A 27403-nucleotide genomic window follows, 5' to 3' on the forward strand; every position below is an offset into this window, starting at 1 on the left:
TTCTTTTCTTTTCTTTTCTTTTCTTTTCTTTTCTTTTCTTTTCTTTTCTTTTCTTTTCTTTTCTTTTCTTTTCTTTTCTTCTTTTCTTTTCTTTTCTTTTCTTTTCTTTTCTTTTCTTTTCTTTTCTTTTCTTTTCTTTTCCTTTCTTTTCTTTTCTTTTCTTTTCTTTTCTTTTCTTTTCTTTTCTTTTCTTTTCTTTTCTTTTCTTTTCTTTTTCTTGTGGATTGTTGAATTTGGTACATTGTGATACCTGTTAAAGGAAATGTGTGGAAATCTCTTCATACATACATGCTTAGATGTCATATTTGTCCCAGACACTGCTCAGGATTAGACCAAAAATTCATTATCTTCTTTTTTCCACACTATTTAATACAAAATGAGGGAATTTACAATATATGAAAATATAGTTTCTCTTCATTATGCATATGTGCCTATAGCCTGGGGGGAGCAATGAAATAATTTGTCTTTTTTAAATTATTTGTGGTATTTTTCATTCATTTCAGTATTTTATGATGTTACCATTCAAACTGGGAGACAGATTTTATGAATCGTTTCTCATATTCCTTTGTTTCCTTGAATTAAACCTGTAGAGTTCCTGTGGAACATATTAAACTAGTTTGTTCTTATGCTTTAAATAAAATGTACTGACACTGCCACATCAAATGTTTGGTTTTACCCATATTCCACGCTCTCCAGGTATAAGTCAATTATAGCTGAGGCCTAGTGAGGGATTTTCATATAAAACACAGTGCTACTGTAATCCTTCTATAATACTGTAATCCAGAACAGCCAGTGTGAATCATGGTCATGGCTGAAATAGACTGAAAAATATCTGCATATATCAGAGTAAGTAGCTACTTTTCTTTGGAAAACACAGAAAAACAGGTTGGCATATTGGTTCAGAACTTCCTGTGATCCATTTTGTGGCCGTTGTCCCTTGTCCTGTCCCCACACTGAAATTGTGATCTTACTTGCCTGTCTCTACATATAGGACATATACATTTCTGTTTGTAAAAATTTGTACTCCGTGGAAAAGAGCAGTGACTCTATAATCAGTTAATATATATCCAACGTAAACTATTTATTAGACCTAAACATACTGCAGCACATGCCAATCTTAGCTGAACAAATGTATAGCTCCTAAAGCCTAGAATAACACTATAACATTGGTGAAGAGAGGTGAGTGCTACACTATAAAAGCTTGAATTCCAAAACATGAAGAATACAGACTGAGTTTGTAATGAAAATATGCAGAGCAGCAGGAAGACAGTCTAGTTTCAATACTTCTTTGTGGTTTATACTTTTAAAAGCTTTCAGGAGGTAACTTAAATTCATGGCAATTGCTAAAGTTTAAGAAAATCTGCAGAAGCCTTGATGCAGGAAAGATTAGAGGTTAACCAGTGCACTTTCTAAATTAAATATGAACGTTGGGCAACTACAGGGTAAAATGTGAAGGGCTTAGTTTGAAGATGGCGTCCATCATTGAGCTAATTACAAATGAAAATACTGAAACCTTTGCTGCATATAAAAGTTTACTTGCTATTTCAGGGCTTTTTGTCCTTATTTGGGCACCTTCTTGTCTGCTTTCAGTTCTAGTTAAAATACTCCTTTATGCAACAGCAAAAAGTGAATAAGAGTTTAAGACTGTCTTTTCTTTTTCTTTTTTCTTTTTTCTTTTTTCTTTTTTAATCGTTACAGTCCTTCTTACTTTCTTCTTATATGCCAGTGTCATTCCTTTCTTTTATTCCCTCTCTTTGATATTTCACTAGATTCCTGATCTACATAACCCTGAGCTTTCCGAATTTCTGAGGCTGTTCATCAGTTTGAAGCAATGTACAAGCGGAAGTGTTTGCAGGATTATGCAGTGGATGCAGGGAACAGGAGTGGGAGGTCTCAGTTGTGGGGGGTCCAGTGAGGTGATATCAATGCTCAGGAATGCATATGAATGTCACTGGCTTTTAAAAAACAACTGCTATTTCAAACTTTTTTTTTTTTTTTTTTTTTTTTTTTTTTTCCCTCATCAGAATTTATATTTCTGAGGAGGCACAGAATGGAATCTCACATCTGAAAAATTCTCAACAGTCTTATATTTCAGAGCCACAGCATGATTCTTCACAAATGTGGGGAGTAATAGGAGCTGCCAATAGGTTTCTTGGACAGAGGTCTGTATGATTTGCTACATAAACTGACACTGAACATTAGCAAAACATGGCTTCATAGCATCAGGCATACTTAAAAACAAACAAACAAACAAACAAACAAAAAACATTTTAAAACCAACCCAAGAAGTAATAGATACTTCTTTCCTTCTTCCTGCTATTGTATGTATGTCAGTGTGGTTATGCCAGGTTACTCAGAGTAAACACCAGATTACTCTGGTGTTTGATATCGGCTAAAAAATGTGACGCCCATCTACAAGAAGGGCCGGAGGGCTGACCCGGGGAACTACAGGCCTGTCAGTTTGACCTCAGTACCAGGGAAGCTCATGGAGCAGATTATCTGGGGTGTCATCATGTGGCACTTGAAGGGCAAGCAGGCGATCAGGCCTAGTCAGCATGGGTTTATGAAGGGCAGGTCCTGCTTGACGAACCTGATCTCCTTCTATGACAAAGTGACGCGCTGGGTGGATGAGGGAAAGGCTGTGGATGTGGTCTACCTTGACTTCAGCAAGGCTTTTGACACCGTTTCCCACAGCATTCTCCTCAAGAAACTGGCTGCTCTTGGCTTGGACTGGCGCACGCTTCGTTGGGTTAGAAACCGGCTGGATAGCCGGGCCCAAAGAGTCGTGGTGAATGGAGTCAAATCCAGGTGGAGGCCAGTCACTAGTGGCGTTCCCCAGGGCTCAGTGCTGGAGCCGGTCCTCTTCAATATCTTCATTGATGGTCTGGATGAGGGCATTGAGTGCACCCTCAGTAAGTTTGCAGATGACACCAAGTTAGGTACATGTGTCGATCTGCTCGAGGGTAGGAAGGCTCTGCAGGAGCACCTGGAGAGGCTGGACCGATGGGCCGAGGTCAACAGTATGAAGTTCAACAAGGCCAAGTGCCGGGTCCTGCACCTGGGGCGCAACAACCCCAAACAGAGCTACAGGCTGGGAGATGTATGGTTAGAAAGCTGCCAGGCAGAGAAGGACCTGGGAGTGATGGTTGATAGTCGGCTGAATATGAGCCAGCAGTGTGCTCAGGTGGCCAAGAAGGCCAACAGCATCCTGGCCTGTATAAGAAGCAGTGTGGCCAGCAGGGCCAGGGAGGTGATCGTCCCCCTGTACTCGGCTCTGGTGAGGCCGCACCTCGAGTACCGTGTTCAGTTTTGGGCCCTCGCTACAAGAAGGACATGGAGGTGCTTGAGCGAGTCCAGAGAAGGGCTACGAAGCTGGTGAGGGGCCTGGAGAACAAGTCTTACGAGGAGCAGCTGAGGGAGCTGGGCTTGTTCAGCCTGGAGAAGAGGAGGCTCAGGGGTGACCTTATCGCTCTCTACAGGTACCTCAAGGGAGGCTGTAGCGAGGTGGGGGTTGGTCTTTTCTCCCACATGCCTGGTGACAGGACGAGGGGGAATGGGCTTAAGTTGCGCCAGGGGAGTTTTAGGTCAGATGTTAGGAAGAACTTCTTTACCGAAAGGGTTGTTAGACACTGGAACGGGCTGCCCAGGGAAGTGGTGGAGTCACCATCCCTGGAGGTCTTTAAAAGACGTTTAGATGTAGAGCTTAGGGATATGGTTTAGTGGGGACTGTTAGCGTTAGGTCAGAGGTTGGACTTGATGATCTTGAGGTCTCTTCCAACCTAGAAAATTCTGTGATTCTGTGATATTATCACACACTTGTGGACATACTCCACTCTGGCTTCATGTGCTGGGTCTGGCTGGGATTAAACTAACTTTCTTCATAGCAGCCTTCATGGTGATGTGCTTTGGATTAGTGGCTAAACATGTTGATAATAATCCAGCGTTTTGGCTGTTGCTGAATGGAGCTTGCAGCTTGTCTCCTTCCCTGTCTGATCTTCTCCCCTCCCTGAGAGGGGATAGACAAGAGGTTGTGAGGGGACATAGCTGGAATGGCTGACCCAGACTGACCAAAGGGATATTCCATACTTATGATGTGGGAAATGAGGAAGAAATGGTTACATTTGTGGTTATGGCTTTTGTCTTCCCAAGACTGTTACATGTGCTGAGGCCCTGCTTTCCAAGTAGCAAATAAACATCATGGAATAGTGAATAATTTCCTTTTTTTTTCTTTTTTTTTTTTTTTTCTTTTCTTGTCTACACAACTTTTGCTTTCCCTATCAAGCTGTCTTTATCTCACTCCACAAATTGTCTTACCTTCCTTCTACGTTCTCATACTGAGTGTTCCCATGAGTGAGTTCATGGTTGTGTGACAGTTTGGCTGTTGGCTGGGATCATTCTCCTGCAAGGGTCATGCTCAGCCTTGGCAATAAAACTTCAAAGTGTGTGTGCATGTGTTAGTTGCATAAAAATGTGGAGCTTTATGGAGACTTTACTGAAAGAGATGAAGAACAGCGGGTGTATTGCTACCTGATCATATGAAATAATGTATAGCTCTGTAGTTGCTAATGACAGACTATAAGGTTGGAATAATCTTATAGTAACATAATTATTATTGATAATGCTGTTATTATTCAACCTTATTCGGAATTATTCTGGATAATTCAAAGAAAATACTATTTCATTTCTACATTACAATTATTTTGTATTTATAAGCCACCCAAATCAGTTTTCATGATTCTGCAGAAACAATGGATGGACACTAATATTTGCACAGAAGAATCAGAGGGGAGAAGAATGGTTATCCTTTAATCTTTAAGAAATGTCATATCAATTTAATTTCCCATCTCCCCCAATATATCTGTATCTGTAAAAACAATCCGTCTCTTGAAACTAAATCTTAGAAAAATTATTCATGTTTCTTGCTGCCCTTCTTTCTGGTTCATTCATAAATTATAAAATTCATCTTAGTTTCAACAGTCAGTAAAGGCCTCACTTAAACCTTGCAAACAAGTTTTACTTGGGAACTAAAAGTGTCCACAATTTGGTCTGCCAAACAGATTTCAGCCTGCTCTAGTAAAATAAGCAGGGCAGATTAGAGACTTTGTTGTCTCACTGTTCCCCTGTCCCAGGCTCATGTAAGCTTTCTTAGAAACCCTGACTCTGTTTTGTTGACAAAGGATGCTGTATTTTTATTTTAGAACAGAGAAATCTTTCCATTTGTCTGAATTTCTGATTACATGTATTCATCTTGATTACTAAGAACATAACTTTTTTGATTGTTTATTTTCTCTACGTACCCAGGTACTGCACAAGATGGTGCTGAACTAGAAAACAAGGATTTGGGTTCTACTGTTCTTACTCAGTCATTGTTTCCAACTTGCTTCAGTTTGAAGGACAGATTCTTGAGATTCTGTTCCATAACATGTACAGAATGCCTAAGCATTTGTTTAGATTATTTGATTAGATTATTTTAGATTATTTGTTTAGATTATTTGTATAAAAGTATCCCAAATATTGTCCTCACTACATTGAAACTAGCATTGTTTATACATATTGTATAAGGATGAGAGTAGAAAAGCATGCATAAAGTATTTTATTTTCTTCATTTCCTATGTGCATTTTTGTCAGTGTTTCTTGAAGAATATTCTCTAGGTAGCTCAGTTTTCCTTGGAGATAAATATCAAGACTGAGGTTCATTTGAAACCCTTCCTTCCTGCCAATACATAACGTGTAAGAGGAACCCATGTTGATAAAGAAACTTTATAAGCTTTAATACAGAGGTATTTCTCTTTAACTGGAGGCAAGGAAAAATGCACATATAATCAAAGGCCCTTTAGCTGGATCATAATGAACATTGAGAAATTCTTTCTATGACTTTATTAATAGGAAAGGTCATTCTGTGGGATAGCTAAGATCTATTTTGATAAATAATTAAATTAAATTAAGAACAACTTTTAGTAATATATGGAAATGTATTCCTTTACTTCTTTTTTTTTTTTTTTTTTTTAAAGAAAAAGAAACAAGAAACAAGACATAAAGGTAAATGTTTTATAATCTCTTCTGAAGTAATCTCTTGATATAAATCTCTCCTGGTCTTTTAATCTTTGACTACATTCCCCATTTTGAGCAATACAGCTCCTGCTTTGTTTACAAGATGTAGAGAGTGATTTAAGGAAAATCAGAAAGAACTGGACTATAATATTCAGAAAGAATTGGACAGATTTGCTCAAAACCCTTTATGTTATAGTACAAATAGAAAAATCTGTAAAATATTAAGACATCAGCAATATACTGGTTTGAAGACTATGTTATAGACCTACTAATCTACTGCTAGAATTGGTAAATGATTATATGTATACTGTTAGCACCAGTCTCTTTACTGGCTTTATTTGGGTTGTTGAACCTGGAGAAGAGAAGGCTCCAGGGAGATCTTATAGTGACCTTCCAGTACCTAAAGGGGGCCTACAGGAAAGCTGGGGAGAGAGTCTTTACAGGGGACTGTAATGATGGAAGAAGGAGTAATGGCTTTAAGCCAGTAAATTTAGATTAGATATAAGGAAGAAATTCTTCGTTATGAGGGTGGTGAGGCACTGAAAAAAATTGCCCAGAGAAACTGTGTATGCCCCATCCCTGGAAGTATTCAAGGTCATGTTGGATGGGGCTTTGAGCAACCTGGTCTGAAGGAAGGTGTCCCTGCCCAGGGCAGGGGTTTGAAATTAGATGATCTTTATGATCCCTTCCAATCCAAAACATTTTATTATTTTTTTTGTTTGTTTGTTTTGTTTTGTTTTTATCTGAAGTCTCACAACTTACAAAATTGAAAACTTGAAAATTAATTAATAACAAAAAGAGAACTATATGCTACAATTGGGAAAGAAAGTGAAAATCTGCAGAATCATTTGCTCCAATAGACAACATCAGATTTAAAAGGAATAAAAGATATGTTCAGCATTGTCTAGCAGATGCTTTGCTTTTCAATATTCATTTACTTTCAATACATACTTTACAGTCAATACTCATTAATACTGGAGCACCAGAAGTCTGTCTGTACATGATGTAACTTCTGTTATTAATAGTTAACAATAATTGTGTTTTTTTTTTTTTTTTTTTTTTTTTTTTTTTGTATAACACTGATTAATCATCTTTCCATGCTTTCAAGTCTGGTTGAATCTGTGTGCTATGCATCCCAGCAAAAGCATTAGCTTTATTTTGACCCAGGCTACCATACTTCCCTTCTTCATTGCTCTGTCATGGGAGTTTAATCTTCTGAATTATACGTAAAAAGACAAATTAAATTAAACAGAGCTTGCTGAATAACCTAACAACTAGTCCCTGAAGAATCAGTCTATTCTTTCACTCCAAGAGGTTAGTTTTGGAGTGTGTGCTAATTTCCTGCAGACTATTCAGCTCCTGGCTGGTTACTAGAAATCAGCTCCTTTCTAGAAATCCAAGAAGACCATAATAAAACACAATGAAAGTTGCAGTGGTAGAACTGAGGCATAGTCTGCCTCACCTCAACATGTTTCAACTTAGAGCTGATTCTTCAAATTCCAATTTATCCTAAGCCCTAGGATTCCAATATTTATTTTCCAGTGAAGAGAAATAGCTTGAAGTCTGCTTAGACTCAGATGAATTATTTTTGATTAATGCATAAAGAATCCTGTTTAGCTGAGGCAGCTTACCTGTAGAGTTCAGTGAAACAAAGACATAAAAGGAGAATAATGTTTTGCATTTTCATAAGCAATTTTAACTGTCCTCATTTTCAACAAGCTGTTAACAGTGCCACAGAATGAACACCACTAAGAGTCAGACTTTTAATAATCATCAGCAGCAAAGATAGATTAAATTCTTTAGAATAAAATAGTACATAAGTATAAATAAATTATTTTTATTATTTAGACTTATTGGGCTGCTCTGCTTAGGTTGAATGATATAATACAATTTTATTTTGCACCCTTCAGTAGTTTCTGTTTTTCTGTTTGATATGCAGAAAAAAAAAAAAAATCAATCTTTATTTAGAAATGACCAGTTGTAACGTATCTTTGGGTTCATTTAAACAGTTTTTTTGTTTATTTTCAATGCAAAAATATGAAGTTTGTATCCAGAATAGCTGCAATTCTGTACTGATGCATATTCTATAATATGCCATTAAAATATAGGAAAAAAAAAAAAAAAAAAACACTCTAAATGTTTCCTTTTTTTATAAAATATTCATGAGATAGCATCACCTGTCTTGGATTATGTTTCTTCATCTGCCATGAGGTATATTCAGTGGATTCCACTTAAATACATCATTCTTTATAGATCTATGTATTTATATGTATTCAGATAATTTTCTGACACAAGAGTACTCTCATCAAACCAAATAAGAATATACACATGAATGTAAAAATATATCTCAGTAAAAATATAACAGATTATCTATGTTGTCCCTTCTGGTTTTACAGAAAATTAAATATATTCTATAAATTTAGCAATGGAAGAACTAGGATAAAAGGGGAAAAAAATCACTGTTGCTGAGTAACTCTATTAAAGCTGATGCAGTTATAGCCAACACAGATCTGACGTAATATGTTAATGTTTTTATGCTAAATTTAAAAAGCAGAACTTTGATTTTATTTTCATTTTTATTTTTTCATTCTGTATTTTTTTTTTCCATTTGGTTTTTACCTATGGTGTTTTTTAACTATGTTTTTTTGTTTGTTTGTTTTGTTTAAACTGCTGAAAAACAATCTACATATGTTATGGTCAAAATTACACAATAAGTGAATTTAATTTCTGGTTTTCTCTTCAATGTGTATCAAAGGATTTCAGTCATATAGACTGGATTGAAGAATGAAAGATAGGCACTCAAGTCATTTTGAGAGTTATTTTGGCCATAGCAGCACCTGCTGAGATTGTTTCCAATATTGCCTTTGAAATTGGTTTTCAATTTCTTTGTGTATCCGAGTACATCTGTGCACACACAAATAAGATTCTTATATTTTTCTTCTTTGAAAACTGAAGTGATGTCCTGGTGAAAATGTACTTTTTCAGCTCTTACTCATCCGGAATTACTTGGCAGTAGCTGGTGTGAGAAGGGGAAAGAAGTTGTATATAAATATAACATTGTATCCTGTATTATATTAATGTAGGCATGCCAGATGACATGGACAGCCAAAAAATCCTCTAGCCGCTGCTGTGTAACAGTCTATCTGTGCACAAAAGATGCTTGTCCTTCTGATCTTACTTTCTGTGAAGGATGAAATAAAAATTCTGTGCAAATCCACAGGTAGTACTTCTGGTAAGGATTGGATATTATCCAATCCAAGGTTTGCAGAATTCTTCTTCCCCCACTGCTCCACTAGGAATGATGTATTTGAAATTAACTATTGTCTCAGAGACTCATCACTTTCTTATTGGCAAGGATAATTTTCTTCAAGGATCTAAATCCTACCCACATGGCCAGGAAAGCATATTCTTATAGGTAGAGATGCATTAAAGTTCACAATGAAAGTCAAAACTATAAGGTTGCATTAGCCTGCATCCTCCAAAGTGTCTCAGAACATCTCTGGTTTCTCTTCTCTTCCTCAAGCATTTGCCCTTGCTCTTGGAAATACATCTACATGCTTCACCTTCTTGGTTAAGTCCTTCAGTAAAGACCTGCTGTAGACAAAAGTACCAATTTAAGTACCTTGCACTTGGAGACTGAATATGTTTAAGGGAAGGCTGGTAGCAGAGCAGCAGGGAATGTAACCATTTCACCAAACTTTCCCTATTAATATTAATGAGATTAAGAGATTTAAAATACTATATAGAACTATATGGGGAGTGGTGGGGCAGGCACAAATCTGTTCTCTTTAGTGACCAGCGATATCATATCAGGTTCTGGGTCCAGTCTTGTTGGTACTGGGTCTGGTTTTAAACGTTTAACATCTTCATTGACGACCTTGATGAGGGAATAGTGTCTGCCCTCAGCAAGTATGCTGATGACACAAAGCTGGGAGGAGTGGCTGACACACCAGAAGGCTGTGCTGCCATTCAGCGAGACCTGGACCAGCTGGAGAGATGGGCAGGAAGAAACCAGATGTGGTTTAATAAGAGCAAGTGCTCTTCCCTGCACCTGGGAAGGAACAACCGGAAGTATCAGTACAGGCTGGGGGAGAACCTTCTGGAGAGGAGCTCTGAGGAGAAGGACTTGGGGGTCCTGGTGGACGACAGGTTGACCATGAGCCAGCAGTGTGCCCTGGTGGCCAAGAGGGCTAATGGAATCCTGGCATGCATTAAAAGGAGGGTGGCCAGCAGGTCAAGGGAGGTGATCCTCCCCCTCTACTCTGCCCTGGTCAGGCCTCACCTGGAGTACTGTGTCCAGTTCTGGGCTCCCCGGTACAAAAAAGATAGAGATCTCCTGGAAAGAGTCCAGTGGAGGGCCAGAAAGATGATACAGGGTCTGGAGTATCTTCCCTATGAAGAAAGTCTGAGAGACCTGGGTCTTTTCAACCTGGAGAAGAGAAGACTGAGGGGGGATCTTATCAAGGTGTACAAATATCTGAGGGGTGGGAGTCAGAAGGATGTAGCTAACCTCTTCTCAGTGGTTTGTGGAGATAGGACAAGGGGCAATGGCCGCAAAAGAGAGCACAGGACGTTCTGCACTGGCATGCAAAAGAACTTCACGGTGAGGGTGACGGAGCACTGGAACAGACTGCCTAGAGAGGTTGTGGAGTCTCCTTCTCAGGAGATATTCAAGGCCCATCTGGACGCCTACCTGGGCAGCCTGCTCTGAGGATTCTGCTTTGCAGGGGGTTGGACCCGATGATCTTTCGAGGTCCCTTCCAACCCCTACAATTCTGCAATTTTGTGATTCTGTGATTCTATGATTCTATATATTCAACAGGCATCTAGCAGCTGAATGGCAATGAATAATTGGTAAGTAACAAGCAGTGGAGATAACACAGCTCCATCTCTATTCTTTTAGTTTCCTGGATCATAAGGTCACTGATAGAGATAAGAACATTTATGCGGAAAATCTGGTTACTGGCTGATCTTATATCTTACCAGACTTCTCATTTTCTTTTCTCACTTTCTATATGTAACTCAACGATTGGCAAAACAAGACAGGAAACCCTGATTCCCATTTCCGTTGACCTCAAAAACTGTTCCTTGAATTGTTTTTTCCTATTTCTTTTCTTCTTTATGGTGATATCTAGAGACCAAAACTGCAGATGTGTCTAGGGCTATAAAAGAACTGTTGTCTACATTACAATTGAGATAATAAGAGATCTTACATCTGGACACATAAGCATCTGATTACTTTTAAGGTCATTCTACACAGCATAATTTTTTGTTGAGTCAAAAATAGTTAAAGTAACTTGTGTAGATCTGTGCCCAGCCCATAGTCTGTCACCAACACTTACTGAGAGTAAAACTTTAAGGAAATGTATTAAAGTGTACTAGGTATATCACACCACATCCTAAATACAATATCTCACCTCAACCATGTTTTAGGAAGAATTCGTGGCCATCAGTGGTATCCATAATGGACTTAATGTCCAAATTTGGCTAATAATTCTGTGAGATTATTGATTATTTTTTTTTTTTTAAAAAAAAAAGACTCGTAGCAAAGAGACTCACAGTTGAAATGTTAAGCATGTAAAGAAATGTTCATTTTTGTTTGGAGATTTTGTTCTTCTTTTTAATTTTTCATGATTTAGTTTCCTATTGGTGTGTCTCAGTTCTAACTCAAATGAACATTTACTACCTCATCTCCTCCATGATGCTCATAGACCTATTCCATATCCATTCAAGTATTTTTTTTTCCTCTCCTTGATGGGTATGAACAGTTCTATTGTGGACCCAGATATTCAGAAATAATTAAGTTGTGGCAGAAAAGCACAGCAGAAAAAATAGTTTTGGGAACAGTAGAGGTGAGATTATGACTCATGTTCTCCACACATATTTTTTACCACTTCAAAGTTTGTGTTGTTTTATTTATTTATTTATTTATTTATTTTTTTTCTGAAACTGACATAGGGACACTTTGATAACATAGGCCAAAAAATCTGCTTCCATGTGAAGGAAAGCAAAAGACTCCAGTTCATGTTATAGCAAACAGAATTCATGTGGAAATCTCAGGTTAGCTTTAATCTTGAAGGAATAGATCTCAATCTTATTGTATTATCGGCATATATAATTATCCATAAAAATCAGTCTTTTTTATAAAAGGTCAGATAATTTTCCTGTCCCATGATATTACAGGACAGTGTTGTCACTTTGTGAAGATTCGGAATAATAAAAAAAAAAATCGCTAAGTAATAAAATATCTTCTGCAAAATGTTGGATATATGCAAAATATTGACCAAGCTTTTTGTCTTTAGCATTCTTTAAGTGTACTTTCTTCTGTGATTACACCAATAATTTCTTTAATGTGTTTCCTGTTAACACATTAAATAAATAAATAAATAAAAACTAAATTGTAGATTATTGTCTTAATTACTAGTTAAAGTATGTTTAAAATATTAGCCAAATAGAAGCAAAAATAGTTGATTTGTCAAATAATCTGATAAATATTGTGGCTTCATTATCAGTATCAGGACAATTATTTTTGTTTGCTTTTTTTTGTTTTTGTTTTCATTCATGCTTTTTTTCCCAGTATCATGGTTTCAAGAAGGTTTATTTATTAAACTTTATGGCAGTGGAATATCAGACATATGAAAATTGTCTGATATTTGAATTTTCTACCTATTTTCTGTTAATAGAATTCATGGATAATTTTTACTTATCAGCTAATGGTTTGGATACCCCCAACTCTAAGCATTTTCCTGATTTCAGCTCAGACTCAGGAAACTACAGACTACAGGAAATCATGCTAGGAGGAAAAAAAAAAAAAAAAAAAAAGACAAATAACTAAACAAACAGCAACAAAAAAGTCTATTCTGGCTAAAAGCCAGGGAAGAGGATGGTACAGCAAAAGTGAGGAAAGATCTTTTGTGGTCTAGAACAAAGAAGTGAATATTGTAGTTCAGAGCATACATTGCAAAATGATCATTGTCTTGAAAAAAGGGGGGATGCTTCTCCAGCCTGGCAGCAGGAAAAAGTCTCTGGGCTCATTCCCAATCTCAACTTCTCAGATGAAGTAAGAAGAAAATTCTTTGCCCCACTATGGAATGAGAATTGGGTTGAGGTCTGTGAAACCTCACAGGGCAGATCATCCATCTTGTTCCTCAAGCCAGCAGAGGTCAAAGGTCATAATATGTTGTATACTCCTTTTTTTTTTTTTTTTTTTTGATGCCTTGGAAATAATGAACTTATTATGGTCAAAGACCACCATTAACGGGAATGAAACTGAGATACTATTGGCTTGCAGTGCTTTACAAGTAAGATTTCATGGGACTGTTTCCATGCATGTTGCTTCCTGCACACTTAAGTAATTCAGCTTTTCTGATATAAAAGAGGCCAACTGACAGTTAAATAAATGATAAGAAAATTTGACATAATATTTTTAAAGAAAGATACGGTGTCACTAAAAACTCTTTCTATTTGTGCAATAAAGAAGGCTTTATAAAAAGCATTGTTAGATCTCAAACTAGGTCATAAAAAACTATCAGATTCCAGAACATCCATTCATTGTCTCAGAAACCACAAAAAGGAGATTGTACAATTACAAAAAGTAAGAAAAGATTGGGAAAGGGAAGAATTAAAGTTTTGTTCTTCTCTCTCTCTCTCTCTCTCTTTCTCTCTCTCTTTTTTTTTTTTTTTTTTTCCCTACCCAAAGAAATTTGACCATTATGTGCAGTCTTCCAAATCCTCTTCTGAACAGCAGAGTAAAGAATACCTTGTGATATTTCCATCATTCTTACTGAATCTGGGCCATTACACATAAGAGATTATAAAATTCAGGTAACAAAAGATATAAGTGAGTTAAAACCTCTTGCTGTACTGAAGTGGTGGAGGAATTCTAGGCTCTATCCTTGTTTTTAAAGATGTTTAAGCACCTTTGCGGTTCCTGTAAAAGAGAAAATGCACAAGAAGTCTCTTAGAGAGGAGACCAGAATCCAGGTCTCTCTCTCTTCGTCTTGGAAAAAGAACTATTTCCTTCAGCAATCTTCAAAGTTGTATTTTAGCAGAAGGATTAGAAAGAGTATCCTCTGAGTATCACCATACAATTTCATAGCTTCTAGGTGGTACAGCTCTCATTTCAGTTATAACATTTCAGGAACTGTTGATTTAAAAATATTTATAATCCCAATTAAAATTAATAATTGTGATGTTAAAAATGATGTTAATTCAGAAGTCTGATCTTTCAATCCTTTTTCTTTTTTCCTGAAAGCAGTTTGATATGCTTTGTTTACATCAGAAAAGAAGTACAAATGTTGAATCCCTTTGAGAAATTTTATCTCCATTATAGCATTACTTAATAAGAATGCTAGGAATCTTTAAGGATCCACACATAGACATAAACCCCTGTTTTACTTTCCTTGTTGTGTATTTTCTAGACTAGTGAGATTCCTCCTATATGGCTCAGTTGTTCAACCTTTTTGTATCTGTATAGCTGACTAATAAACTGAGAACTCTACTATTTTGATTGCATAGTTGAATATAAATAAGTTGACAGTCTGCTGTTTGACAGTCTGCTGTCTGTGAAGAGTAGTATGTTTCAAGGTTTCTGGTAAGTTCTGATAACAATAAATTTGTTTGAAATTGATGGTAAATAATTGAAATACAGTGACACATTACAGTAGCAAATAAATTATTATCAATCATAACTACATTTCTAACTTTTCAAGCTATACTAAATATAGCTTAAAAAAATGTTACTAGATGAAATCACTGAGCCATTACTAACTGGAAGATGTTTTAGGATAGTTAGGAATTCTGTCCTGACTAATTACAAGTACAACATTAAATCAGCAGCTGCACACAAAACTAGTTAGAAATGTGATTAGGACAAGCAGCTTCATAAGTAATAGCAAACTGTTTCTTTACAAGTCTTTGTAAATAACTACAACCACCCAAACAATTAAACTTTATTTTCCCAATCAAATTTGTACTATTCAAATTCCCAATAGTTTTTCTGGGCTCCAGTAATCCCATAAATATGTTAATTCAAAAACTATTTACTGTTTCTGCACTTTTTGCTTCTCAGCTTCTCAGCTGATCTAGATCAACTTTTAGAACAAACAAATCTTTAACTTTGATATGTGTGTTTGGTTTACATAACATGCAGTTGTCCAGTTGCTTCTTTCTGAATAAATGTGTTTATTAAAAGCTCATTAAGAATCTACCCAGATCTTCATTTTGTTCAAATCGGTGGACAAGTATCCGTTAAAAGGACTGACATCCTTCCTTGACTTCATAACTCTTCCTTCTTGGGGGGTTGTGAGATTCAGTGTTCTAACTATATTTCTCAAGGGAAAAAGTTATGAAAGCATTTCAAATATCAAAATACCTGAATTATCTAAGATAATTTTCTGATAAATCTTCTATTGCCTTTGTTTTGAAGAGTTGTGTTCAGCTAGTCACTTGTGATGACCTGTAATCCTCAGCAGGTACAAATATCTGTTCAAATAAGTCAATTATTTGAATAATAATAATGTGTGGTATTCTGCTTATGCCTCCTCTGTGTTGTAGAGATACCTGAGGTCAGGACTGACTTACCTAGAGTAGATTGCGCTCTGACCTGGTGCTTCCTATATAGACACAAAATTAAAGATAGGCAATGACTCATTGCCACCTGCAAATGGCCATTCCTGTCTGGTGAGTACAGTGCATAGAGTGATTAGTTTAGACATAACAAACTAATTTTAGAAGTCTCAGATGAGAAAAATACCATCCTTCTGGACAAATGTAAGGAAGTAATGTAAGCCTATGAGACCCATTGTCTGATTCAATTTTTTGCAGGGTGCCATGTTGCCATACCACTTGCTTTTCAAGGTGCAGAATGGTGTTCTGGGCAGTGGCATGGAGCACAGGACGTATTTCCAGTCATCTGGTGGTTGCTTCCAACATTGTAAGTACATGATGCATGCCATTGAGAGTTTGAGGGAGTACAATATAAACAGTGCCAGGCCTCCCCATATTTATATCTCAGACATCGTACTCCAAAAAGCCTTTAACCACATGGCTTGCTTGATTGCAGCATGTTTCACATTCAGGGATAACCTGTGCAATAGTGTCCATGGTTAGGTCCACCCCTCTATCATGAGCCCACCTATGTTACATATCTTCCTTGATGGACTGAGTTGTCATGAGCCTATCAGTCTATGAATAACTCACCTTTCTGTTGCCAGTCGAGATCCACCTGAGCCACTGAAATCTTAGCAGACTGATCCACCTGCTGATGGATCAGCAGTGGTCCAATTCTTGGGTATGTGAACATCTACATGGTGTACTTTTACATCCAGGTTCTCTACATGGGCAGCAATATCTTGCTACAATACAGCAGCCCAGATGGGTTTGCCTCTGCACTGGCAATTGTTTTGCTTCCTTTGCTGTAACCACCAGCAAAGAGCATTTGCTGCCATCCATGAGTCAGAACAGAGAGAGAACACTGGCCACTTTCCTTGTTCAGTAATATCAAAAGCCATCTGGGTGGCTTTCACTTCTGCAAATGACCAATAGAGAGTTAGTAGAAGCCTGGAATAAAAGGATGAATGGTCTCTGTGTAAGTTCTTTTCTACAATGATGTTTGGGTTTGGGCTGGGATAGAGTCAATTTTTGTCATAGTAAAGGATACGGTGCTATGCTTTGGATTTGTGATTACAACAGTGTTGATAACAGATGAATAATTTATTCATTGCTCACCATTGCTTAAATGGTGTTAGGACTTTTTGTTTCCCACAATGCCACACCAGTGAGTGGGCTGGGGATGCACAAGAAGCTGGGAGAGGACACAGCTAGGACAGCTGACCCAAAATGATCAAAGATATACAGCATGTGATGTCATGTTCAGCAATAAAAACTCAAGGACATATAGAAAAAGTGGGGTGATATTTGGAATGATGGTATTTGTCTTCCCACGTAACTGTTATGCATGATGAATACCTGCTTTCCTGGAAAGGACTGAACATCTGCCTGCTAATGGGAAGTAATGAATGAATTATTTTGATTTGCTTGTGTGCGCAGATTTTGCTTTACCTGTTAAACCATCTTTATCTTGTCCCACCAGTTTTCTCTCTTTTACTCTACTGATTTCCTTCCTTACCCCACTGAGGGGCAATGAGTGACCAGCTTTGTGTGTTTTAATGCCTTCCAGGGTTACCCAACAACACAATTATATTATGCCAAGTATAGGAGGTTTAAGCATGGAGAACAAGTGTTGATACTAAACTCTTTTCTATGTTTAGACTTAAAATACATTTCTTAGCTATCCACGACATGTATGCACTTATTTTAACAATGCTTGCTAAATAGTTTCATTGCAAACATCAAAACAAACACTCATCCCATGGGATGAGTCATGGAAATATTTCACATTTGCATTACTGCTTCAGGAAGCAGAAGAGACTTGTAGGAAACTCTGGACAAAAAAAATCAGTCCCCATGAAAGATGATTCCTTCCTGACAGATGCTGTGGCTTCCACCAGACTATATGGCCTTGGTTGGGGAATAAGGAGGAAAAAGTACACATAATCTTCAAACTTCGGGCAAAACATGAGATATACCATGGGTCACTGATGGGCAACAGGAAAAACACCAGGCTATATATAGGACACTTAAAGAGCATGGGTCACCTTAGGATAGTCACCTAACATTTCTGTTCTCATTTTACCCTTTAGATGTCTGGGTATCTAGATGGAAGCTGAATGGCAGAACATTTCAGTAAGTAAGGCTTGGGACTTAGAGGAGTTTTTAATTTCATTCCTGCTGTACCATGGTCTCTCTTATAGCTGATTAAGTCAGGAAAAAGACACTGATGTCTGGATTCCTTCCATTAAATTAGGCACTTCAGTTATGTGTCTAAAGTTAAAAGCTTAGTGCAATCTTCCTATAGGATTGTAAATGGAAAGAAAAACACTTCCAGAGGATTAGTGAAATCTACCTGGGCTGAATCAGTATCTGAAAACCCTTTCTCTCTGCGGAGACTGCTTCTGTATTTATGACCCTAGACAAATGCTTCAAGGTAGGTGTGGTGAGTTTGGGGTTTAGAGCCTTCTTGTGGGTTCCTATGCCTGATGGGGATGTTGTGAGAATAAATGCTTAATTTTGAAGTTCTTGTCTGTGTTATCATATATGTTAGCTATGTAATGACCCAAGATACCCAAGTGACACTCTGTCTTGCAGTGATCAGCGCAGAGTCCCTGATCTCAGCTGGGTGATCAAGCAACAAACATAAGCAGATTTCTGAGATTTCTTTCCATCATCTTCACTAAACTTTCTCCACCACACACAGAGACATTTTTATTTGACCTTACACTGGAAGCCAACATGTCTCTGAATATTTTGGCTTGCTAAACAGCTAGCATCTGTAGTCTTCAGGGCCTTGCATAACCTCACAGACCATGGATGTTTTTAGCTGGATAGGACTCAAAATTTTCTTTTTCCAGTTTTTAAGGCTTTCTGCCAAAACATCTACTTTGTTTATGCACCAGAATCATCAGCAAGATTGGCATGGCCTTGGGAATGTGTTACTTAACTAACACAGAAGATTTAATAGAAGGGAGATAAAACATACCTTGTATGCTTCTGTAAAGCCCAGATATTAAGAGTCTTATTTTACTTCGGTTTACACAATTAAAAATTGGGAACAATTGTGCTGAAGTCAACAGTTAGACAGGATACAAGTGGTGTTAAGTGAGATCAGGAACAAGTTCTTAACTTCCTTTGGCATTTCATAGACTCATTACACCTTTAACATATAAGTTTAACCTCATGGTTTTATTATTACTGTTGTTGTTGTAGTTACTATTACTATTATTATTAATAATAATAATTAGTTTTTATTATTATTAGAAATAGGTGTAATTCTGTCAAAATGACATCTGGCAGACATTTTTTTAAATCTGTAGGGGTTACAAGTACTACCAAAGTTTGCTATTACTTAGAGAAGCCTACTTTTAATTACTCTTTTTAAAACTCTCAGTCTGTTCACTTCGAGAATATATGAGAACTCTAGATATAATTAGAATTATTTAACCCGATAGCCACTGTTCCTCCTACTATTATGCATTTCTCCTGATAACTGGGAAAATGCCTATCTTTAAAACAGGTTTTACTAGAAAACAGAAAAGTTGGCAGAGTATTTGGGTATTAATCATATCCCTACCATGATTTGCCTGCCTTTAAAGACTAGTCTTCAAATTGCTTATGCCTTACTGACAACCTAATTGTAGATGAGGGAAATGGATGGATATGGGATGACATAGACATTTAGCATCAGCAGAAATTTATAATAAAATCATGGATTAACAGAATCATTAACGTTGGAAAAGTCCTTCAACATTATCTGGTCCAACCATCCCCCTACCACCAATATTACCTTACTAAACCTTGTCCCTAAGCACTACATCCAACCTTTCCTTAAACACCCCCAGGAATGGTGATGCCACCACTTCCCTGGACAACTTGTTCCAATACCTAACAACTCTTTTCAGGAAGGAATTTATCCTAATTTCTAACCTGAACCTCCCCTGGTACAACTAGAGGCCATCCCCTCTTGTTCTATTGTTAGTTATCTTTGAAAAGAGGCCGACCCCCAGCTCCCCACAACTTCTATTCAGGTAGTTGTAGTGAGCTTTCTGTTCTCCAGACTAAACAACCCCAGTTCCCTCAGCTGCTCCTCACAGGACTTGTGTTCCAGACCCTTCATTAGCTTTGTAGCCCTTCTTTGGATATACTCCAGGGCATAATGAAAAGACTGGCACTAGTTTTGAAGGTAATTGGTCAGATATACTCACCAAGTGGTTCCTTTGAGGGAGTCTGGAATCTAGACAAGGGGCTTTACAAGAGAAATCTCTTGCTTGTAGGTGTTGAGCAGTAACTTGTCTCATCCAAGTTGGCAGATATAATCCATGAAGTCTACCTTCTGGCCAAGACCTGTCCTTGAAAATCTCAATATTTGTTTCCCAGGGTTACAACAGAATGAGCCATCAATAGTCCATGTGTAATGTATGTACCTGCCTCTGTTGGTGTTTTCCTCTTTATGTGACCTTTCTGCAATATGTATGTCAGCACGTTCTTGAGGCGGTTTTACTCAGGTGGGCAGCCGAGTTCCACCACAACCGCTCTCTCACTCCCCCTCCTCAAAGAGGAACAGGGAGAAAACACAATGAAAGGGGCTCAAGGGTTGAGATAAGGATAAGGAGATCACACAGTAATTATCGTGACAGGCAAAACAGACTCAGCATAGGGAGATAGTAAGATTTATTGCCTATTACTAATGAGCTAGAGAATGAGAAACAAAGGAAAGGAACCAAAAGCACCTTCCCCCCCCATCCACCCTCTTCCACCTCCTCCTCCCGAGTGGCACAGGGGAACGGGGGAGTGGGGGTTATGGTCAGTCTATAGAAATTCTTCTCTGCCGCTCCTTCTCAGTCACTCTCATCCCCTGTGCTGTGGGGTCCCTCCCACGGGATGCAGTCCTTGCTGAACTGACCTGGTGTGGGCTTCCCACAGGCAGCAGCTCTTCCAGAACTGCTCCAGATATGGGTCCGTACCACGGGGTCCATCCCTCGGGAGCAAACTGCTCCCCCCTGGGTCCCCCACGGGCAGCAGCTCCTGCCAGGTCACCTGCTCCTGTGTGGTCTCCTCTCCACGGGCTGCAAGTCCGGCCTGGAATCTGCTCTGGGAGGGGTCTTCCACAGGCCGCAGTCTCCGTCGGTGCGGGGCCACCTGCTCCACTGTAGTCTCCTCTACGGGCTGCAGCACGGAACCCTGCTCCACTGTGGTACTCCATGGGCTGCAGGGGGACAGCCTGCTTCACCATTGTCCTCACCACAGGCCGCAGGGGACTTCGGCGCCTGGAGCACCTCTCCCCTTCCTTTTCCGCTGACCTTGGTGCCTGCAAGGCTGTTCCTCACTCCTCTCACTCTCCCAGCTATTGTGTGGCGCTGTTATTTTTTCCCTGTCTTAAATATGCTCTCACAGAGGCGCAAACAACATCACTTATTGGCTCAGCTCTGGTCAGCAGTGGGGCCTTTACCAAACATGGGGCAGCTTCTAGATCCTTCTCACAGAAGCCACCCCTATGGCCCCCTGCTACCAAAACCTTGCCACTTAAACCCACTACAGTTATAAAAAGTCAGATTCCTGCACTGCCATTTACCCTGTTTGATAACACATATCTCTAAGCCATTTTGCATATCTGATTGAAGCTATAACTCCTTGCCTGAGATTAATTTCTCTTTAGTTAGTCCTTACTCTGTCAGTCCTGGGGTGCTGAAATGAAGCTATCTGTTCAAAATAACATTGCATGAGATACATACAACAGTCTGGTGATTTTTGCTGTAACAGACGTGAAGCTTAAAGCCGTCTTACTTAGCTGTAAAGAGCCCAGGGTACAGCTGCAATTTTGAAATATGACACACACCTTGAACAAAAGCTACAAGCCATAAGTCTGGAAAAATCTCACACCTTAGTCCCTCTATATAGAAATCACAGTACTGCTTCAGGTCCTGAAGATAGGAGGAGGAAAAGGAAAAGGAAAGGTAACACCTTTTGATCTCTATGTAAAACAAGCAGAAAATGAAAACTTATCCCATTCTCACACTTACCCTGTGCTTTTCATTCTCCTTGGCTGGCTTTTGGGGAAGATCAACTCAGAGTAAACTTAAGGAAATAGGAAGGTGAAAAGCTATGTCAAAAATTTTGTTTGTTGTTGTTGTTGCTGTTGTTGTTTTTAAGTATTTAAGAAAAGCCAGCAAGCAATCAGCATCAACCAATAAAATAATACCCCTTGCACACATTCCAGGACATACTGAAGCTTACAGTTAAATAGATATCTAATTTCATAAGTAAATTAGAATTATCCTATACAACTCATAAAATGAATCAGGCTTTAGATACCCTGCATGGATTAATATTCTTCTTAAATCAGAATTAAAGCAAATAGTAAGCATGAGCAAAACATGGATTTTAAATTTCTATTGCAAAAGAGTACATAGCAGTCCACCATCCTCAAAACAGAAGTTAAGCATTTAAGCTAGCTCTTTAAATGCCCAGAGTGGCAGAACTGTAAGAAAATGTGCTGTTCTTATTCTCCATCTAAAGGTGCACTTTCAATCTGAGGAAATAAGGTAAGGACTGATGGGTATTTCCAGTCCATCCCACATGAAAATATATGTTTTTCTTTTAAAAAGAAATATGTGAGACACTGTAAGAAAATAAATAATAATAAAAAATAAAATAAAAAATAAAAAAGAGGCTGCTTTTTTTTTTTTTTTATAAATGAATGTAAATGGCTAGTGATCTTTCAAAAGTGTAAATTATCCCTGCTGTTTCCATACAGCTTCTTAGTTTTGACAGTAAAAGACACATAGGTTCTACCAAATTTTAACAAACACTATGTTGATGTCCACATTAGTGGAAGAGAATTGGACTGCATCTTTACAATGTGCTATATGTCTTGGGTGTCTCTTATTTACAGGCATCCTCCCATTGTCCAAAATCTCATTCAGGTGAAAGGAAAACCACTCGCAACACAAGTAACATTCATCAGCTGGTTCCCATCCACACTCCTTACAGCAAGCCTGTCCTACAGCATACCCTGTATAGCACAGCACTTGGCTGTAAGTTTCTGTTGGGCTCCATGTTTTACCATTTTGTACCTCAAATTAAATCATGATTTTCTGCAGTATTTTTCATGTGAAATATTTTTTAATATGGCATCAGGAGATTTCATTCTGGGGAATACATTCTTCCTGACCTTTCAACATTCTCTTCCATAAAATATTTTGTAGAGAACACCTTATCTGAGAGAATCAGAAACTGATTGCTTTTACTCTGGATAGATTTGTCCTTACAAAAAAACCCTCTAATTGTCTCTGTCACATATCACTGTTCATCTGCAAACACCATCTTCAATGAGGAAAGTAGTTTCCTTACTAGCTGGGGAAAAACATGGATTATACTAAGTAAAGCACATAGTATATCCCAATGCACAAACCTGAAGCAAATTGTACGGTGACAGTTGTGAACAAATGAACAAGCTAAGTAGTAAAGTCATATAGTGCCGGGTTTGACTGTCTTCCCTTCCAGTCTACATTTGCTAACACTGTGACAAAGCTAGATTTCTTTTAGAGGTCCTGTTGTTTCCATAGCTTTAACTCAAACAGATAGGTAACTCAGTTTAGGTCAGGCATTTTTTTAGACAGTATTTATGTCACGCCTTATTGTATAGAGCCTAAGTCTGTCGGTGTTCAGCTGTAGACAGCCGTAGCTCTTTCTAAGCCTTAGTACATGTAAGTTCTTTTCAAGAGGTCATACCACTCATGGTGGCCAGAAGCACTCTATACCAAATGCCAAGCACACTTCACATCACTACTGATATTTTCCCTGTTCGGAGAAACTTTGCTTCTCCTCTCCAGTTATGCATTTCTCACTTGCCACTATGAGGGTATAACAAGGATAAGGAGCCAAAAAAACAGACACACGATGTAAAGCACTGATCTCTTTCCAGTTATTCAAACTAATTAGGTCCCTATTCAAATGTATGATCAGATTTTGAACAGAATAACAAATAGAAAGATTGTTCTATTCTCACTGATTTGAAAAAAAAAAAAAGAAAAGAAAAGAAAAAAAAAGTAAGACAATGCTTCAAAAAAAAAAAAAAAAAAACCATCATGTTATTTTTTATCTTCTGTGGACATCTATCATCTATGGACATCTGAAATGGGAAAACTGAGCAATTAATGAATATTCAGTGTACTCATGAAGATTTCAAAAAAATAATTTTAATAACTGTTAATAAGTTTTAAAAATATTCTGAAAGTGCATTTCATTTTTACTACCATGAATGAAATCTTACCTCTTTCTAAACCAATTTAAAATTCATTTTTTCTCTTGATAGGATCAGAATCCTGTTATTTTACTTAGTACTTTTCATATTTAAATGATTATAAAAGCATTTAAAATTTAGAAAATTTATGTAACAGGCTAACTTTTTCCCTGGCAGATAAATGTTTTCGTAAAGCTAGAGTGGTTGTTCTGCCCTTTTACACCTTTTCATATATCATGATATAATGCAATTGTGAAGATTAGCAAATAATAATTATATTTAAGATCGTAGTCTACAAAGGTACTTCTGTCATATTTCCTCAGCCATCATAGATGTTTTATTCAATGGTTTAGGCTGAGCTGGATATTGTTTATTTCCCTAAGCATTTAGAGACTTCAAAAAGTGTTTTATTTATGATGTCTCAGACCAAGGTCTTTTGAGGTTGGATTAGAAAAAATAAAAGCACTGGGCACAGAGTGAAATACAGTGCAGTACTCTTCCACTCTGAAGTAGTTCCGTTTTTTTGTTTTGTTTTGTTTTGTTTTTGTTTTTTGTTTTTCTTTTTCCAGAAATACAGAGTATCCATTTGTCATGAAGAGGATATTAGCTATTATATTAAATTTATACCATATGTCAGTTAAATTGAGAGAAAGACTTTGGAAAGTTTATATCAAAAGTTGCCTTATAATAATGGTACACAGGTAGGTTCATTGTACTTATTCCAACTGCCATTTACATAATCTTAAGTATTGTTTAGTGTCTTCCTTAATGCTTGATTAAGTTAAGTATTTCCATGGTCTATCATAAAAGTAATACCGACACTGAAGGCACAAAATGTTTTCATAATAATTGCTGGCAGTACTTTTAAGAAAATGAGGATTGATTGAAATATGTTTAAATGTCTGTCACTTGATATCCTTGAATTATAGTAGAAGAATGTAAAACCTGAAAAAGTCTTGCTCTGAAATTTTATTTGCCTAACTATATAGAAGTAAAATTTTCCAAATACACTTTCTTTCCAAACAGGCAATTCGCTCCCTCCCCTCTTTCAAGAATAAGTTTGTTTTTCTGTTATTTTGCTTGGAACTTCCATTAACACTGAACTATGCCTAAGTTCCTGTTACGCTGGGGAGGGCAAACAACCTTTAGAAGAAAAGTGTGTTGCAGGTTGTTTATAGAAATATCTTTTCAATGATCTTAGTAGACTTTATTTACTACCTTCCTCAAGGAAAGTAGGATGCCAAGACAACCTCTCCATGTGAATCAGTAACTATACTCCTTCTTGATTATGCCCTGATGTTTTTCCTTCATAAATATGATCTGCAGTAAGACTTACAATACATCAAAGACAGTAACCCATTGAAGAGAAATCAGGTTACTAAGTCTGGATGACTTCTGATAGGGCCTGATCAAAGGGCCAAAAGCTATCAGCTCAGACATGCATCTCTTTTCCTTTTGTTGAGTCCGGAAATGAGATTGCTGATAGCTGCCTTTTGGTCCTAATTCACACCACTCTGCTTGACAAGAGATGAAAGGTGCACCAATTACTGCTGGTAATAGCTGACTACCCCATGCATTCATTACCGTGGTTATCATTACAAATTACATGGTACTCTTTACCTGCAACTTAGGGAAATATTTTACTGCAGCAAAATTTCTTTTAGCATTACTTGTTCTTTTTTACATTGAGAAGTGCCTAAAGTAGAAATGTTTTCAAAAAGAAGTTCAGCATGGTATGATCATATGAGAGAGACCAGGAACTCATATAATGTTAACAGCTGGAAATGTGTTTTAGTACATAAAATGAGGAATAATTATATTTATGTAAAAATGATATCCACCTTCTGCTTCAAAAACTCCCCATGGCTATTGAAACTATGAGTATATGTCTCCCAGATACAAATCCGTATACAAGAAGACAATGTGAAAATGGAAAGATAATGTATCAGTAACGATGAATTATAAGCCTATAATTATATCAAGTTGTTATGGAGGCAGGAAATCACAAGCTTTTTCATTTCTACCACATTAACATAAGATACAAACCTCTTAATAGTAACATGAGTACAGTAATGTATAATGAGAAATGGGGAAAAAAAAAAAACGAGAAAGATTGCGATTCACTGTCTGAGACAGCAACCTAGCAGTCTTCTAATTTACTTAGGTGAATCTGTCATTCACAACCAGATTGCATAGCCAATAAATAAAGGAATTTTTACTCTTAAAATATCAAGAAGGTAAAGAAGAAAAGCTGAGAGAAATATAAGGAAGTGAAAAAGAGGTCAGTATTTCAGCAGTAGTAAAAGTGAATAAATAAATAAATAAATAAATAAATAAATAAATGAAAAAGAAGAACAAGAGAGTTTTGAAATGTTTCACTTACCAGTGATACATGATACACTTGATTAAATGTTTACTGTTCTTTTTCACACATAGTTCAAAGGCAAGGTAAGTTCTGACCTCAGAACTCAATCATATGTCTACGCATATACATATATGTATGTATTATGATATGTATATACTTATGTTTATGCATATATGTCTACTATGGTATGTGTTCCATTGAAACATACCATCAAGTCATTCTGAAACTGAAGATGATGCAGGATGTGACAGAGTCTATCAGAAATTTCTGAGCACCATTTGTATATATTTTTGGGGATGAACTTATCTGTTATTAGTGAATTCAACCCCTAAATTTCTTTTTATTCGTATAAAAGAGTCATGTTTTTTCCTTCAGCAACAGTAGTTGTTCTTGACTTATTTACTCTAAACAGCTAGAGAGGCTCTGCAGCAGTTTTATTCCCAAAGATATCATATTATATTAATTCCCAGAACTAGAAGGTCCTGACATTTTGAAAGGTGTAAATTAAATTTTGGAGATTTCTTCTTTTAAGGTTTGTTTATGAAGAAAATGAATTTTTCACCAAATTGTTTTGGTGAAAAACTAACTATGAAATCTATTTTACCTGGAATATTCCTTGGACTATTAAAGGAAATAATATGAACTAATTTGGAATTGTTTGGTGTGTACACAGCTGGCATGAATGAAAGAATGAAAGATGTCCACATAAACAGCTCCCTCTGCTCCTGCACACAGACACACAGAGCTTCATTTATTTCAGTAGGGCTGCTGAACAGGAGTCTTGAATACAGGAGTGCCTGTCTGTGAACGGTATGATCTAGGCTTGGTTCATGAATGACACAGTGAAAAGCATTTGCTGCTGCTGAACTGAGCAGTACCTTGAATAGTTTGCTGACATTCCTTAGGAAAGGGAAGAAATAAGGAATTGTAATGATGGTGGTACCTTTAAGTAATGCACCACTATTAAAACCCAGAATTTGTGTTCTGACCTACTAGCACTAGTTCAACTTGGGTGGGTCTTCTTGGCTTCAATTATATCAAAATATGTGCTAAAACCAGTCATAGTGGTGTTATTTACAGGAATCATTATGCTGGATTAAACCCATTTATCCAGAAAAATACACAAGAAA

Source organism: Oxyura jamaicensis, chromosome 3 (assembly GCF_011077185.1).
Source record: "Oxyura jamaicensis isolate SHBP4307 breed ruddy duck chromosome 3, BPBGC_Ojam_1.0, whole genome shotgun sequence".
Lineage (NCBI taxonomy): Eukaryota > Metazoa > Chordata > Aves > Anseriformes > Anatidae > Oxyura > Oxyura jamaicensis.